Source organism: Callospermophilus lateralis, chromosome 16 (assembly GCF_048772815.1).
Source record: "Callospermophilus lateralis isolate mCalLat2 chromosome 16, mCalLat2.hap1, whole genome shotgun sequence".
Lineage (NCBI taxonomy): Eukaryota > Metazoa > Chordata > Mammalia > Rodentia > Sciuridae > Callospermophilus > Callospermophilus lateralis.
Genome location: NC_135320.1, coordinates 8,337,782 through 8,345,303, shown reverse-complemented (window position 1 = coordinate 8,345,303; position 7,522 = coordinate 8,337,782). Strand labels below are relative to the sequence as shown.

At 42.3% G+C, this 7,522-nt stretch overlaps 1 pseudogene; it reads right to left on the bottom strand.

Moving 5' to 3' along the window:
• Window positions 1–829: 829 nt before the first annotated feature.
• Window positions 830–2,174, bottom strand: LOC143382339 (headcase protein homolog pseudogene; annotated as a pseudogene).
• Window positions 2,175–7,522: the final 5,348 nt, after the last annotated feature.

The window sequence follows — 7,522 nt, the reverse complement described above, 5'->3', positions numbered from 1 at the left end:
ATATAGTATCATGTCATTAGCAGACAGTGATAGTTGACTTCTTTTCCAATTTGTATGCCCCTAATTTCTTTCTCATGTCTGATTAAGACCTGGATAGAGAATTAAGACCTATATTGAATGGAAGTGGTGAGAGTGCAAATCCTCATCTTGTTCTTTTTTTTTATGTCATGCATCTCATCTTTATGGAGATTCAATCATTTTATAAAAATTAAAGAGATTTCACACTTGCACTATCCACCCCATGTCATTCAATTTATGCTTCAAATTTGCCCAAGTTCTTGGATATCATCCACATAAACTTTCCCACTGTTCCCACCATCACCAAAATAATGTCTGAGGTTTCTGCACTTTCCTTTTGATGCTATCAAGACAGTCTCATCTTTCACAATTTCAAAATTAATTTAACTGGTCTGAAAACATATTGGCCCATCCTTATTCCGTGTCCGCCCCCCCCCCGCCCCCCAGTATGATCAAAGAAAATGTACAGCTTTCTGGACACATTAACACAAGATTCAAAAGAAACTATTTCATAGCCAGTGAGAATTATACAATTCCTTTCCTAAATTCCCTCCTAATTATGAAAAACTATACACCAGTAATCCTCTCTTCAAATTAAAGCAGAAAAAGAACATAAAATTACCCACCAGGCCAACTATACTTGGTACAGTGACATCAGAATACAAAAATCACCATCACCTCACTGGGCGAAGCTGAAACATTCACATGTTACCTAGCACCTGACTAGAACAAAAATACAACATCAATTAAAATTAAGTCAAAAAAAATAAGTCAAAACAGAGCAATTCCACCTTGTTAGATTTTTTGAGTTTTAACAAACAGTAAGCAGGCAAGGTGAATCAACACCTATACCTTGAAGGTGGCAAGGAACATCATATTCGATCTCATCATGTCTTAAGGGGCTTAAGAACAGAGTTCCATCCACCAAAGGGAACTGTTCGAAGACAGGGAGTGCCCGGTGGCACAGAGCACAGTTTACAACATTTCTGTGGCTGGCACTGAGGGCTGCAAGAATGAACTTCCGTAGATCCTCGCCCTGGCCCACTTGAGCATCATCTTCCATCCTTACATGAAAAGTGTTCAGCTTATGCCTGGGGATGTGAGTGAGGAGCTCAGAGAGGTCCAGTCGCCGTAGAACTGTACAGGGGTATCAAAGTGTCCCCCTCTGTGAACAGATAACCCAGTTGGAGCATAATCGAAGTGGGCATTTCTGAACACATGGCCCCCAGCCATGGCCTTTTTGTAAGGCTCAAGATGGATGGCATTCTTTAAGAATTCCCCAAGGTATCTGGAGGAGCGGGGACCACTGAAGTGGGCAGGGGAAAGGATAGAGTAGCCAGTAGGTGGGGACTGGCCAGGGGAGCCACAAGGGGAACGGGCACCATAGGTTGTGGCACTGACGACCTTTTCCTGGGAGTTCTGCTGGTCCATGGAATGTCGTTGGGGGAGATCATGGTTCAGGCCTTTCTGAGACTTGTTTGGGGGCCTGCATTTTTTTGCCTCCTCCCAGCCTCCCCTGGGGGCCTCCCTGTGTTCTTCTCTGACCCAGACTTCTTCTTTTTCTCGTCCTGCATCCGCTTCACCTGGTACCAGTCTGTGTCCTTCTTTAAGTGGCCCTGACCACAGCAACAGGAGCAGAATCGGAAGGCCAGGTCATAGCCCTTCTTGGTCCACATGTTCTGACGGCACTGCTTCTCATTCCAGCTGCGAGCCCGGCCAATGCAGTTGGATTGTGCCAGGATGCTGCTCTCCGACTCATAGAAGCACTCCAGGTGCATCCAGGTAAGGGCAGTGCTCATTGTTGCACACCACCTTCTGATAGTCATCCTTCTCCAGGTCCACTGGTCTCCGGAAGCTGCAGAGCAAGGGCGTGGCACATGGGGCTTCCTTCTTGGCGTCTCCCACCGCCGCAGTCCCAGTGGTGGCCGCGGCGTTCCCGGCTCTGGTCCCCGCACCTCCGTTGCCTGCCGCGCCCCCGGTGCCCGCAGCGCCCGCGGCCGCCGCCCCGCAGCCAGCCACCGCCGCCAGGGCCCCCCGGCCGCCGCGCCCGCAGCTCCCGCTGCAGCCAGGGCCCCGGCTCCATTTTCTTGCTCGTCCCTGCTGCTGTTGGCACGCTTGTTTTTGCGGCCGCCTTTGCTGTTCTGGGGGTTGGGCATCTCGCTCACGAAGGTCCAGGTGTCCGGCGTCAGCGAAGGAGGCGCCCCGGGGCGCGGTCGCTGCCGGCCCTGCGCAGAGTCGGCAGAGCGGAGGGCGCGGGCCAGCGGCTCCTCTGGCGCCCTCTAGCCGCCCGGCCCGCGCCGCGGCTTCCCGGCCGCCGCGCCCTCTCCAGCTTCCTGGAGCCAGCGCGCGGCCACCCGAGGCTTGCAGCCGCGCGGGCGCCGCGGGCCCGGGGCGCGCCTCATCTTGTTCTTGATTTTAGAAGAAATACTTTCAGTTTTTCTCCCTTATGTATGATGTTGGCTATGGGTTTGTCCTATAAACTTTTTATAATGTTAAGTTTTTTGAATCCCTAGTTTCTCTGGTGTTTTTCAAATAAATGTATGCTGTATTTTATCAAAGGCCTTTTCTGCTACTATTGAGATGATCATATAATTCTTGTTCTTAATTCTATTAAGGTGATGATTTATATTTATTAATTTGTGTTTGTTTAACTATACATGCATCTCTGGGATAAAGCCTACTTGATAATGATGTATTATCTCCCTAATAGGTTTTGAATGCTGTTTACTAATATTAAGGGATTTTGCTTTTGTGTTCATTAATGTTGGTCTGTGCTTTTTCTTTTTAGATGGTTAGTCTGATTTTGGCATCATCGTTATATTGGACTCATTGAATGTGTTTGGGAGTATTTCTTCTTTATAATTTTATGAAATAATTTAAGAAAGACTGGTATTATTTCTTCTTTAAAGGTCAAGTAGAAAAAAAAAACTCTCTTTAAAATCACTCTAGTCCTGGATTTCTTTGAATGTAGGCTTCTTTAAAAAAATAGATAGATAGATAGATAGATATCTTAAGGGGCCTTTATTTTTATTTATGTGTATGCTGTGCTGAAATTCAAACCCAGTGCCTCACAAATGCGAGGCAGACATGCTACTCCTGAGCTACAACCCCAGTCCCTTTTCTGAGACTTTTAATCCCTGTTTCTGTTTAATGATTTGGTATTTCTGTTTTGACACTCTATATTCCTGGTTCAGTTTAGGCAATTTGCATGTATCTAGAAATCAGCCAATATCTTCTAGAATTTTGAGGTTTGTGGTGTGTACATTTTGCAAATGTCTTTTGTTTACCCACTTGATTTCACAAGGGTCTGTGGTGATAGTTCATTTTTTAATCTCTCATTTGTTGATTTGGGTCTTCACTGTCTTCCTTTTGGTCATCTTAGCCCAGCATTGATCAATCTTTTTGGTTGTTGATATTTGTTTTTTCTACTTATACAATGAAAGAGGAGTGTATTTTGGCACATAGTACATACCCAGAGTATAACTTATTCTAATTAGGATACCATTCTTTTGAATAAACGTGATGTGGAGTTGCTCTTGTTGTGTACTTATATATGAACAAAGGAAAGTTATGTCTCATTCATTCTACTGTCCTTCTTATTTCCATCCCATTTCTATTTCGCCTTTGGCTAATCCAATGAACTTCTACTGCCCCTTCCCCAATCTCTTATTATGTGTTAGTCTGGTGTAGCTCTTCCTGAGTACCTTTTCTAGGTGACTCACTTTGAAGTGGATACTCTGGGACTAGATGGCAGAGGTGCTGCTAGTAGGTAGCCTCCAAGGGGAAAGATTTTGGGAAGGAAGTCTCACAAAATACTAACTACCACAGACTGGAAGGGACACAATTCATTTTTGCTCTCATTCCATGGCCAGAACTAGTCATGTGATCCTGTTACAAAGCAACAGGGTAGTGTAGTCCAGGCTGGAAAGCTTCTTCCTAGCTTAAACTCCACTTGTAAACCTATAATAATCCGAAAGACATCCCTACTTCCATATGCCCCTCTGGTCACTAACTATCCACATGCCCCTGTGTTCCCACATAGCACAGTTCATTCCCTTTCCCACAGGCCAACCCCAAGTCAATTCATTCATTGTATCCAACCTCACCAGGTTTGGATTATGGACTAAAAGGATGATTTATGCTTTCCACATTCAATGTCTAGTGGTAGAGCAGAGGCAGAGTAACCTCAGGACAGATTCTTCATTTGGAAAAAGGAAGAATGCCAGACACAGCTGTCATGGAACTGCAAGTATTTTTGAAGCCCCCTAATTTGACAATGAGTAAATTTTCTTGCTTAAGTCCTGATAGTTCTTTCTAGAGACAGCTTTCTTGCTCATTGTTTTCCTTGACCCCTGGATTTATTCTTTGGGAATTTTTGCCCCTCTTCCTCCTTTTGCATATCTTCTATGTCCACAGCTGTAGGTGTTGGGGAGCATGCCCTCCTTAGGGACTGAAGAGCTTTCATACTCCTCTTCTTGCTCATGAAAACTAGAGAATCCAGGGGTTATTGTGTTATTGTAATACTCAAATATTTTAATTTATTAATGAAGTTTCTTCAAAGCTTGATAGTCTTCCGATATATTTACTTGTTAGCAATATATTATATTATATTATATTCCAGGTACCTATAAGCCTGTTCAAGAATTACCAGACGTAACACTTGAAGCCGATTTGTTTCATTGCATCTTCTCCATGCTCCTTTCTTATTTCAACTTAATTAAGACCACCTTACTGCTGTCTGAAACTATGGATGGAATGGTTTTATACTTAATGTGATCTTTATGTTGAACCCCTTTAATCATCTGAATGAAGACTTAAATGTTTCTCATTTAGAACTCTTTAGTTTTTTAAATTCTCTTCCCTTAGTATTTGGAGTCTTGAAGCAGTTTTTCAACTATCCAAAGCATGTTGTATTGTTTCTCTACCTTTCTTATCTCATTTCTGCTTGCAAATTAGCTGATTATTTTTTCTATTTAAAATAAAAATTTAAAAGTGGGTGTATACAAAATTACATACAAGAGGAAGTGAGGGGAAAGGGGGAAAATATAAGGGGGAGAAATGAATTACAGTAGAGGGGGTAGAGAGAGAAGAGGGGAGGGGAAAGGGGAGGGGGGATAGTAGAGGATAGGAAAGGCAGCAGAATACAACAGACACCAGAATGGCAATATGTAAATGGTTGTGCAACTGATGTGATTCTGCAATCTGTATACGGGGTAAAAATGGGAGTTCATATCCCACTTGAATCAAAGTGTGAAATATGATATATCAAGAACTATGTAATGTTTTGAAGAACCAACAATAAAAATTAATTAAAAAAAGTGATACCTACAAATTATACATATGGGGTGCCATGTAATGTTTTGACACATATGTACATTGTGTAATGTTCCAATCAGGGTAAACATATCAATCTTTTCAAACATTTATCATTTATTTTTTTTTAAGAGAGAGAGAGAATTTTTTGATATTTATTTTTTAGTTTTCGGTGGACACAACATCTTTATTTTATTTGTATGTGGTGCTGAGGATCGAACCCAGCACCCCACGCATGCCAGGCGAGCGTATTACCGCTTGAGCCACATCCCCAGCCCCCATTTATCATTTCTTTATGGTGAAAACACAAAATCCATTATTCTAACTTTTAAAAAGTATATATCACATTATTATTGTCTATAGTCATTCTATGGTGCAATAGCACACCAGAACTCCTTGCTCTTATCTAACTATAATTTAGTACCTGCTAAACAACATTTTCCCTCCCTTCACTTTTTCTGCTCTACCCAGTCTCTGGTAACCACTATTCCAACTACTCTATTCTCATCTTCGAAAAGATGAACTTTTTTTTAATTCCACATATCAATGAGTAGTGTAGTGCTTATCTTTCTCTGTCTACTGATTTCACTTGACACAATGCCCTCCAGTTCCATTGATGTTGTTGCAAATGTCAGGATATTTTTTTTATAGCCAAATAGTATTCAGTTGTATATCTGTATCACTGTTTTACAAGTCAGCCAATTCTTTAACTAATCCAACAGATCATTAAGTGTTTAATCTTTTCTTAGAGCTGTAGACCAAGTAGTAATGTCTGCTCCTCAATTCACCATATGAACAATTTAACCAGGTGTTTTGTTCTAAATAACATGAGCTGCCCTATTTCCAACCCCAGATATTAGTTTTCTTGCCACCCAAGAGCAAAGCCAATGTCATATTTCTCTATTTTATTCTTTAAAACATAACCAATTGCCCCTGTGGATACTAACAGGGTTTCATTAATAACATTAAGTAATGTCACTTGATCACATACACAATCTTGCATGAAGAATCTGTAGAGCCCTGGAAGGTTTATACTTTGGGAGACATAGTGATTTGACAAGCAGGTTTGCTTGCCCTAGAGTGCCTCTGCTCTTTTTCCAGCATCCTCTGGGCACTGCACGTTGGCCCTGCTTCCACTCTTTTCTGCTAGGCATTTGCACGTTCACTGGGCATCTGCCATCTCCTGCTAAACAGCTCATTTTCTACTAGTACCTTTCCCCCTCCCAACGTTTTTAGTTGTCAAATGGTTCTTTATTTTATTTATGTATGTGCAGTGCTGAGAATCAAACCCAGGGCCTCACACATGCTAGGCAAGTGCTGTACCATTGAGCCACAACCCCAGCCCCTACTAACTTGCACTTCCAGAATACACTGTTTTTCTGTGCCTAAGGGGTATTGCATTTTGCATTGATTTGTCTTATATATTTGGTATCACTATTTCATGTCATTCATAATGTTTATTCATCATACTTCAAGATAGATTCATATACATGGTTCCTGCCTCTGACTTTGGCAGCACTCTTTGTTCACAGAGCTTATACTGTGCCATCAGGTCCAGCTTTAGCACATGTGCCATATCCTCTCTATGTGGGCTTCCTCCAGGCACAGACACAAAGCTTTTTCCTTGCTGATCCTTCTCTGGACAACTGAACTCTGAGGAGCCCTGGCCTCATACCTGTAGGTATTTAAAAATCGTAGCCTAGATTCTCCTATAATTGCTCCTACAAATATATTTTATCATGTGAGCAAATAAGTATTCTGTCTTCCTAGATTATCACTCCTACCTTGTTTAGCCAGAGAACTGCTGTTCAGTCTTCAAAACCTTAGCTCAAGGATAATCTTAGTGCACCATCACAACCATCTCCCCTCGCCAGAGAATCTCCTGCTCTGTGCTCACTTGGCTTACAGCTTATTAGACTGAGGGTGGGTATTATCTTGCTTGTCTCTCTCCCTGGTGTTATAGTGAAACCTTTAATTGTATCCTGTGTCTGCCATTTACAAGGCATTTGGTCAATAAATGTTGCATTTAATTTCATCAAATTCCCTTTCTTGAAGCATGCCTCATCTTTGCAGGTGAAGGCTTTTCCACTCTGCTCTCCCTCTCTGTCATACACCTGTGGGTTATCTGTCTACCTCCAGCCAGCTCCTGGAAGGCTGTGAGGTGAGGGAAACACTTGGTAAGACCTATATG